Genomic DNA, 10,147 nt, shown 5'->3' on the forward strand with positions numbered 1-10,147 from the left:
AAGAGATGGAAGCCAGCTGCTAAGTTGGCATCGGGACTTTGGTCTGGGTTAGTAGGGCCGAATCGAAACAGGACACATTAAATTACACCGACCACAGGAACGAGGGCCAAGTGAACCGAATTAACTGGTGCACTGCGGACAGCCGGCTCTCCCCATGCGATAAACAGCACCCCCTGCAGGAAACAAGCCAGCACTAAAACAATATGGTAGGGAAAGTATATGCATATTGCTCTGAAAAAAATATATAATGTCTTTGTCAAACTTGGCTGGTTAATACTACTCATACTGCTGTAACTCTGATGTGGATGTATTCCCTGGATTGCAGGAGAATGTTTTGAAAGCAGCATGAACAACGAATCCAGCTCTATATGCTGCTAAGTCCTCCACAGTGGCTGCTAGAAGGTTCCTGGAGCTGCGTGTTAATGCTCAGTGCCGTCTTGAGGGTGCAGCCGATTCTTCATCTGCTGCAGCCTTTGTTTCTGAAGCAGGGATCTGGGACCACGTGCGGATTCATAAATCAGGCCGGGCGGCGCTCGCTCCTGACACACACTGATCGATCGGCGTCCGTTTGCGGCTTGACGGCCTTGACGGTGTTTAATTCGCCGGTGGTTTTGACAGTCAGCTTGAAGGATCGTTGATGGCACATGGGAGTAGGGAAGGCTCAGATCCTTTGTGGAACGGAATGGCCTGAGCAGCGTGTTTGGGAAACCGGGAGAGCCCCGTTACGGTCCGGGAATCTGAGCCCGGCGACCGTCCAATGAACACCAAAACAAACAGGCGGAGAGGGAGTAAGCCCGGGAAGCGACGGACTGGCACCTACTCATGTGCTTCTGGGCATGGAATCGAGGGTTGAACAGGACTCTCGAGTGGGAAGGGGGCAGGCGGCTGGGTGAGAGCCAAGCGTGGGGGCAACCTTCAGCTTCATCTGGCTCGGTATCAGGAGAGGCGGAAGCCTCCGTCGCCGGCGTGCGTCAGCAGCAGTACCGGGCACGGGGGGGGCACGGGGGCAGCGTGCCACTCGCTGGTTCAAATCCCAGGGTTGGCAGAGTAAAGGTCCTTAACCCCCAATTGCTACAGGCACTGGCCGACCCTGCCTTCTAAAAAAAATATGTAGGTCGCATTGGATAAAAGCGTCTGTTAAATAAATAAATAACTCACCGATTCTTAGAGTGCCGGTGTGATGGAGATGGGGGGGGGAGAGACAGGCGAGTCACTAACCACATGTACTAGCATGCAAACCCCGTGTTGACGCATGTGGCAGTGCAGCCTACCTGTGACCAACTGCATCTGTCTACACTGCAGTGTCAGTAACAAGCCCCTCCCTGAGTCGCTTCAGAGCTGCCATTAGACCCTTTAAGTCAGGGTGGGGTGGTGATGCTAGTAAAAATGAAGACGGCCCCCCCCCCCAGCCACCCACCCACCAGTCAATTAGGAATACGAGGAGGTGGACACTGTACTGTAATCAGCCAGAGTTGTCTGGTTGTTCCACCACGTCTGGCAATCGAGGGTCCCCATTTGCAAGACCTGGGGAGCGGAACCGGGTCTGAGGGCCTGGAATCACGTCAAACGGCAGAACCGTGACAAATGCGAGATGCAGAACAAGCGGAATCTTTGTTTATTCCTGTGTTTATTTACTCTTGTTGTGGAAATGGCTCCGGCTCGCGAATACGAAGCCTAATAAATGTCACCGCCGCGTTTACCGCCGGCCCCAGTGGCCGAGGAGCCAAATTGCATGGCGATCATTTCCAGGTAGCCTCTGATGAATGTGGATTGTTCCACGCTCCTTCTGACATGTTTTAAATTGAGTCGAAAAATGGGCCCGTTTGGAGACAATTTGCTCCATGGACGGGGTGCAGATTGCACTGGGCTCTCTCGGGCCCGCAGGGCTGACATCCATTTCACGGAACCGCTCCCCCCGGTTCCCATCATGGGGCCGTCTGCTAACTGGGTCAGCAATGGAAGGAATGGGAAACTTCGGGCTCTGATTCCCTGGGCTTGTTTCCCCTCCTCTTGATCTGATGCTGTTGTTTTCCTGCTGCTGTTGGTTTCTGAGAGTTGAAGGGACATCCAGAACAAACAAACCGATGTAACGTGTGATGTTTGCACAAACGAAGCATATCTATAGAGAGACAGGGAAAGAAACACGTTAGGGACAGAGAGATGGATGGAATCACTGATCCAGTAGATAAGAAATGTATGGATAGCTTTAGCTAAGAAATGGAGATGAGTTGAAGAATTTTGCTGACCCTGGAAATTGTACTTATTCCCTCGTCAAATGAACACTGGTTCCTCTTCTCTTTGGTTCAATGTGTGTGTAGCACTGTCACTTTAAGGTGAAATGATACAAGAGGAAGGCTCACCGTCTAAGGGCCTCTAGCCGTCACAAAAAACACGCCCTTCAGTGTCATGGACAAACAAAGAGCTGCTATGATGCTGCATTTGACCCAGTTGCGACCCCCTTTTATCGCTCCGCCATAAGCGTACACATATATTGGAGAAACATAGGTTAACTACCCCAAAGCCAATGTGGACATTCTGCTCCTGAAGGTTCTCAGCCATTAAACACTGAAAACCTGTTTTTATGGATGAGAGCAGAGTGATTCCTAGGAACAGAACTATTCTGATCTTTCAGAATAGAGTGTGTTTGTGGATTCCTGAACAGTGATCTTTCCTTGTGGGAGTTTTACACAAAAATGTTCTGAGGGCAGAGTGAAAAATGACTGATTCAGAGAGATAACCAATGAGATTATAGAGAAGGTGGATCCAAGCAACTAGAGGAGGTGGGCCCAAGACATCTGATTGATTGGTCCCGCCTTCTCTAGTTATTTGGACCCACCCCATCCAAAATCTGATTGGTTAGCTCTCTGAACCAATCCTATTTAGTTCTGTCCACAGAACATGTTTGTGCAAGTACAACTCCCATGAGCGTGATCATTCAAAACAGAGCAAGTTGTGGATTCCTCGAGAGTGATCTTGCAGAACAGAGCTGACACTCAGAATGTTGCTGGTCTTTATATGTTTTCGCTGACACCCCAGAGCACGGTGTGGGGAACACGGGAACCTGGAGACATGCTGAGAGTGACATCACCGTGGACCAACCTGGAGGCAGAAAGGGGACATGGTGAATAATGCTGCCCTTTACAGTCCAGCATTCATCCCCTGTATATATCAGCTTGACCTGTGACCGGCTGATGCAGCTAGCAGGCAGTTCCTCAAAGAGCCGTCTCTACTGCTTTGCGGCGTGTTAAAAATGGCTTTTAGACATAAATGCTATTGGTGAGACCAAGCGGAGGTCATTACTGAATCACCAGGGTCACACGTAGTGTCCTCAGTGTGTCTGCACTGACAAACGTGAAACAGTTGTCCCTGGCTCTCTCCAAAGTCACTTCACGTAGCGATCTAGCCGATAGAGAATCCCCAGGGAGCAGCAAACGCATCCTGAGATCCGTACCTGCTGGAAGCTTCCCCTGTCCGTACACGTCTCTGTCCACTGGCCGTAAACAATCCGCGGATGCCTGCGTGTGGACCAATTATTTAGGGTTAAAGACAAATTACCAACATCCTCTTCAAAGCCGAGTAATTGTCTCAGGAAAGATTAATACCTAAAGACTTCCAGAACGAGGGCCTCAGAGAGGGTAATTAATCAAAACTGATTAGCTTTAAACTCAGGATTCCGGCATCGTGGCCACTCTTGACCGCCAGCACGCCTGTTCACACGCGCTATCTCGGCCCTACAAAGCGTCTTTTGTCGCGAAAGCGATTTTCTAAAGTCGCTCGAGCACAATCCCGTAATCCCGGGAGCCGGAGTGTCCGTGATTGTGCACTCATTAAGCGGAGATGTGTGCCAGTCCATAATCCAGCCGCGGTATCAGGAGGGCAGGCTGGCAATTTGGGCTCTGGTCGTATTGTCAGGCAGAACTTCAGCACTTGTTTTCTGCCGGAGGTCAGTGGCCTGTCACGTAGAGCGGAAACTCTTACTCATCCAAGGCCAGGGAGAACTGCTGAACACGGGATACTGTATGAGAATCTCAAGCGGGAAGAAGGGGGGGGGGTTCCTTCTTACTTTTTTATTTTTCATGGAACTATATTGGAAATTCATTCGAAGTTATGTGTAGGGGGAGGGAAGTCGAGAACTTGTGAAGTGCTGATTTGTTACATGCTGGGGTTTGTGGTCAGGCCAGATCTACTGACAGATCTACTGACAGATCTACTGAGGCATGCAGCCGTTTCATCTTCTTCCTGCCGCCTATTGTTTAGGCTTCTGAGCAGGAGCTGAAAGGACCTGAGACCCTCAGCTGAACCCTGCGTAGGCAAGACTTCTGTGTTTTATCCAAAACGAATTTTCATTGCAGCGGTCAAGGGGCACATTTTTGGGAATTCCCCTGTGGCTCCTACTCCCATTCAATGACACTCAAATCACGCATTTGTGTTGGGCCCCCAGGGTTTGGGGGCCCCCTGTTGGCCACAAATGGTCACTACACTGGGCAAGCAGATGTGGGTGGTCCCAAAGTGCCAAACCTGTACCTATACACATCAGTCCAAAACAAAGACTTACAAACCTCTCACAGAGGTAAAGTATCGAGTCAGATAAATCGGTGACACGCCCACACACAGTGATGACTTTCAGCGCGAGCAGTGCCGCTATGTCCACATGGCCTTATTAAATACCTTTAATAGACCTGTAAAGTAAATAAACCCACCTATTGATCTCAGAGATTTAATATCATTACTGATGCAAGAAACTAAAGGGCAGAAACAGAAAATTGTGTGAAACAGTAGTTAGTGTAACTTACTGCAGGTGATGAATGGGATCAGGGCATCTCCTGTGCTGAATATAGGATTAGGCAGAGAGTAGCTTGGTAATGTTATTAAAGGCATTGATCTGTCTTTGCTGAAGAGTGATAATGGCTGTTTTACCAGGCCGGATCTGCGCCGGTGGCCCCATACCTGCGGTGCTTATCGGCCAACACGCTGGTGGAGAGAGTGGGTCGCCCGGCGATCCGGTCTGGCTCCAGGAAATGAGTCCCCACCAAGTGTCACACGCGGGCTGATCCTCGTCTTTCCGTGATTAATTCCTAATGCAGAAAAGAGGAATTCGGTCCCTGTTTGGCTCAGCTGAGCTGCAGAAAACGCACGGAGCCAAGTGAGCAGGGCTGGGGGAGATGAGAGGGGGGAGAGGAGAGGCGGGCCGCTTTTTCTGCTGACTGCGTACCCGAAAGCGGCTGCGTCCCGCGGGGCCGTCAGAGCGAGTCGGGGAACCCGTGGGAGGCCGATGTGCCGAGTAAGCTGTGCACAGCGAGCCTGACGGCGCCCCCCCTCGGCCTCTCCAGCACCGTAGCCACTTTTTCCGGGTCTCCGCGGACGCTCATGACAATAGGGCGGGGTTAAGAGACGCGGCTGCGAAAAAAACTAAAGTCCGGTAAAATACCTGCAATAATGGAGAGCGCTGGGGTGTTTTCTCTCAGAGAGAGTGTCCTCGAAGGTGCAGGATTTACTATAAATGTCCAAACAGCAGTTAGTGCTGCTGTTATCATGGCCCCTGTTCCAGCTCACGTTACACAACATCTGTGTCTCACAGCATCTTCCTGCAGGGTTGCCTCACCATGCAGGAGGATTTCAAACGACAAAAAAAATCACTCGCGTCTCCTGCTGTTTTTTTTTCTCAGCGCATCATCAGCTAAATTGGATCAATAAGCAATTAACACTTAACTCTGATACGTATACTGCCCCCCCCCCGTCTAAGTACACCTTATTTAGCTTACACTCCAGGAGCTACATAGTTAGCTAAGCACTTTCAATCCCCCCCCCCCCCCCACACACACAAACACACGCACACACACACACGCACACGCACACACACACACACACACACACACACACGCACGAACTCTAAAAAAAGCTTCAGAAATATCGATCGCATGAACAATGGGAGAGCATCGCGGCTCCAAGTCCCGCATCGCATCACTGACATTATCATGGGCTTTTTGATTTCTTTTATCTTGGAGATAACTGGCCACTGGTTCTCATTTCAGATGATGGTGCACTTCTGCGGGGGATGGTCCGTAGTCAAAGGCAGGGACTCTCAAACAGTACATGTGACACAAAAGGCGTGGCACACGCCTCGTCTCACCCTACCAGCACTTCCCAAAGCCGCTGTGTTAGTCTGAAGGATGGATGTGGTGCCCGGGGGGGTCTGTGCGGTCTGTCCTGACGCGCAGAGGCGGCGGTCACTGTGAAATTGTCGGCGAACTTGTGCGCCGTGTTCAAGAACACTGTTATCCTGCCGCGATCGGCCATGTTACTGCTCTCTGTCACCTCTTTGTTTTGCTAAGATCTTTCTCTGCTACTCCATGTACTTCCAAAGTCACATTCTTACCATTATGCCACAGCTGGTGTGATACTTAAATTCATATATGCTCTTATATATGTGTTTATATAGCCTACATATCTGCATATATGTTTATTACCCAGGAAGAGGCAGTATCTGATTAAACACTGCATTGGTGTCAGCTGATACACCCACACGCGCAGCTGGGTGGACAGCCAATCTTTGTAAGTGATAGGCAGACGCAAGTATTTTTGTTTGTTTTCTTGGAGATCGTATTTATAGAGCCACGCATCCATATTTACTATGGCAACATGGAGAGTCTCAGGTGGGTGGGGGATTCTGGGGGCTCGAGCTGTACTGGACAGATCAGTAAGCTCAGGTAACAGACGCCATGGCGACCCCTCCCCCCAGAAAACTGGCCCCCACTCCCTTACATTACCCTTCTGCCCCTCTATTCCTCCCCCTCATCCCCAATGCCCCGTGGCCCCCGCCTGACGTGTGGAGAGCACAGCGTTTTCCTGACAGTGCCACAGCAGAGCGTAAACGCCATGAATGGTTTACTGTTACTGGCAAACATTAAGAATATATCGCTGTGCATCGTCCACACAAGAAAACGGCATCATCTTTGGAGGAGCAGAAGTCTTCCGAGTGACTGGACCGGAGTGAAGTGAAACTTGGGGGAGTGGCTCTGATGAAAGGGGCAATGCGATTACTTTCGGCATTTTACCCATAATGCACGGAACTTGCGAATATGTCAATGAGCTGGAAATCAAATTAATCTCAATGTAGGCATTTCTGTGCAGTCATCATGTGTCTATTAATGACTTTTTATGAAATGCGGTGGGTGTTTAAACACCAGTCTGGTGTCCCTGACTCTCCCAGAATACCTCGATACCCGCACCCCTTCTCTCCCTGAGTTCACGCTGCCCTAGCTTCTCCCCGCAGGCCTGGCTGAAGGCAGGATGATGTCCTTCACCAGGCAGAGAGGGATTCCTCAGCTGATGAGAACATCTGTACATTCTTGACAACCTGTACTTGACACTGAAGAAAGAGAACAAGGGAGCCCAACAGTGGAAAGCCCTACCTGGACTTTGACTGGTAGATACTAGCGTCCAGTGGTCTACAGGGGGCAACAGGAGGCCCAAAGATACTGGGACAATAACATTTTCATGTGGATCCAACTGTCTCAATGAGACTTTTATTTTGAAATATTCTTCAGGCTTTTTTTTCCAAAGCTGTTCCCCCTGCATCCCCCACCCTGGTGTCACTTGAATTTTGAAAAATGGGCTGCGCAGAAAAATAATTAAGAACCCCTGGCGTGGAAAAACATAGATTCATAGCAGGGTTTGATTCCGAGTGTAAGAGCGGAGCGTCACTGAGAGCTCATCATCAATCCAATCAGCTAATCAGACACGTGGCTGAATTATTGATGGCTGAGCCTCATCACTTATGCGGGGCTCATTTGTCTGAAGGCCACGCTAAAGGGCTCCTGCTCCAAACATCTGCTGTGTTTGTCTTCGTGAGAAAGATTACAGGGGGGATGTCACGTCTTTCCATACATGCGCATGCAGCCCCCCCCCCCACTTGTGCCTAATGCTAACACGCATGCTATCACTCGCATGTGGAAAATGCTAGTGTGCCATAGTCACAGTGCAGGATGCTAACGCACATGCTAACGCTCTCATGTGGAAAATGCTGGCGTGCCGTAGTCACAGAGCAGCATGCTAACGTACATGCTAACGCTCGCATATGGAAAATGCTAGCGTGCCGTAGTCACAGAGCAGCATGCTAACGTACATGCTAACGCTCGCATATGGAAAATGCTAGCGTGCCGTAGTCACAGCACGCGGTGCTAACACACTTGCTAAATCTCGCACGTGGAAAATGTTAGCGTGCCAGTATCACAGAAAAAGGTGCTAACACGCATGCTAAAGCTCACGTGTGGAAAATGCTAGTGTGTCTAATCAGAATACATGATGCTAAAACACATGCTAACACGGTACTGTTCAAGCCTCGTGTTGTCTTGGACATCATTGTCCACTGGAAAGGACGGGGATGCTGGGGACACAGTGAGTAGTGCCACTTTGATGTGGGAGTAGCAGATGGAGGCGGCGAGGGGGCGTAATTGGATTGCTCCAATGTCGCAGGCCGTGGAAGCTCACCCTGGCACTCAGAAGCTCCAGGCTCCAGGCCCACCTTGTTATTAACGCTAGGCGAACCCTTGCACTAACTCTCTACATCCTCCTAGCCATGCCGTCCCCTCGGCACCCTCATTTACAAAATGCCACGATTGCTTTCAGAGACAGAGAGCCGGGCTCTCTGAACTATGCCTTAAAGTTTAATGGGAGGTATTCCGGAACATTCCGAGGGATGGTGGGGAGCAGCAGATACCAGTGAGGGATTCAGAGAAGAAAACCTTGTGCATTTTTCATCACAGGAGTAATGGGGAAAGGCAGTAGGCAGGATGGACTTCAGGGTGGGTGAGAGAGGGACAGCAGCATGTGCCCAGAGTATATCGCAGTCAGTAACTCACCAGAAAGAAGCGGCTTGAAAAACATTTATGCAAAATATTACCCAGAAGTCTGTGCACCTTGTAAGGAATCCCCTTGATTCCAATTCTGTGCTCTTAAGTTGAAGACAATACACAACTTCTTCACTCAGAAAAACGGTTACATTACTGTTAATTAATGAATCCCATTACATCGTTAATGACTGTACCACAATATTTACTCCCCCATAACATTATCTCATCCTGCACATGGATAAGAGACAGCCAGGCTTCACAAGGTATTGTGGGAGATAAGGGAACTCTGTTCTCGAAGATGTGGCTCACAGGGTGATGGATTACATTCTTCACCTGTCAATGCATCTGACTGGAGATGCTGTTGCATAAAGGAGCCGGTCTCTGCAGAAACTCAGCATTTCGGAGAAGAGGGTGGAGGCCGACCATCAACAGGGTGGACAGGAGCTGTTACCTGTATCTCCAGCTTCCATTATTCCGAAAGAGGCACAGAGAGGCCATCAGAGTGGATGATGCAGCACTGGAGTTCCTGCAGGAGGTGGATAATCAAAGGGAAGAGCCTGTCATTTTCACCAGGACACCAACGTCCTTCTCTGGAAGAGCGGCGTGTGATTGAAATTCAGCTTATCTTATGTGTGATAGTATTCCACAGTCACTTTGAGTGGCCAATCTGTGACTCTACATGGCGGACTGTAACCTCAGACACTTAGGAGGGGTTGGTGGGAGGGGGGTGTGGTCAACGATTACGAATCACTGTTTTTCATGTGTCTCAGTCTTTGCCAAACATGTTTTCCCGCTGGGTTCACTATGAGCAAGGACTAGCCGCAAGGTGGTTAGATTCCGCATGGCGGTTGGGCTCCGTATGGCGGTTAGACTCCGCATGGCGGTTAGGCTCCGCATGGCGGTTGGGCTCCGCATGGCTGTTAGACTCCGCATGGCGGTTAGGTTCCGCAAGGCGGTTAGACTCCGCATGGCGGTTAGGCTCCGCAAGGCGGTTAGACTCCGCATGGCGGTTGGGCTCCGCATGGCGGTTGGGCTCCGCATGGCGGTTAGGCTCCGCAAGGCGGTTAGACTCCGCATGGCGGTTGGGCTCCGCATGGCGGTTAGACTCCGCATGGCGGTTGGGCCCCGTATGACGGTAGGGCTCCGCATGGCGGTTAGACTCCGCATGGCGGTTGGGCCCCGTATGGTGGTTAGGCTCCGCAAGGCGGTTAGACTCCGCATGGCGGTTAGGCTCCGTATGGCGGTTGGGCTCGATATAGCGGTTAGGCTATGCATGGCGGTTAGACTCCGCATGG

At 50.5% G+C, this 10,147-nt stretch overlaps 1 long non-coding RNA gene across 2 annotated transcripts; it reads right to left on the reverse strand.

Moving 5' to 3' along the window:
* Positions 1 to 1,000: 1,000 nt before the first annotated feature.
* On the reverse strand, positions 1,001 to 5,764 carry LOC111833813 (uncharacterized). 2 transcript variants are annotated; one of them, XR_011983358.1, is made up of 4 exons: positions 5,429 to 5,764; positions 4,948 to 5,075; positions 3,452 to 3,515; positions 1,001 to 3,099 (listed from the first exon to the last, which is right to left on the reverse strand). It is a non-coding gene; the product is annotated as an uncharacterized lncRNA (long non-coding RNA). The 2 variants fall into 2 exon arrangements; XR_002835845.2 differs by lacking the exon at positions 5,429 to 5,764 and adding an exon at positions 5,213 to 5,411.
* Between the last annotated feature and the right edge of the window lie 4,383 nt (positions 5,765 to 10,147).

The sequence above is a fragment of the Paramormyrops kingsleyae genome, chromosome 17 (genome assembly GCF_048594095.1).
Source record: "Paramormyrops kingsleyae isolate MSU_618 chromosome 17, PKINGS_0.4, whole genome shotgun sequence".
In the NCBI taxonomy this organism is placed as follows: domain Eukaryota; kingdom Metazoa; phylum Chordata; class Actinopteri; order Osteoglossiformes; family Mormyridae; genus Paramormyrops; species Paramormyrops kingsleyae.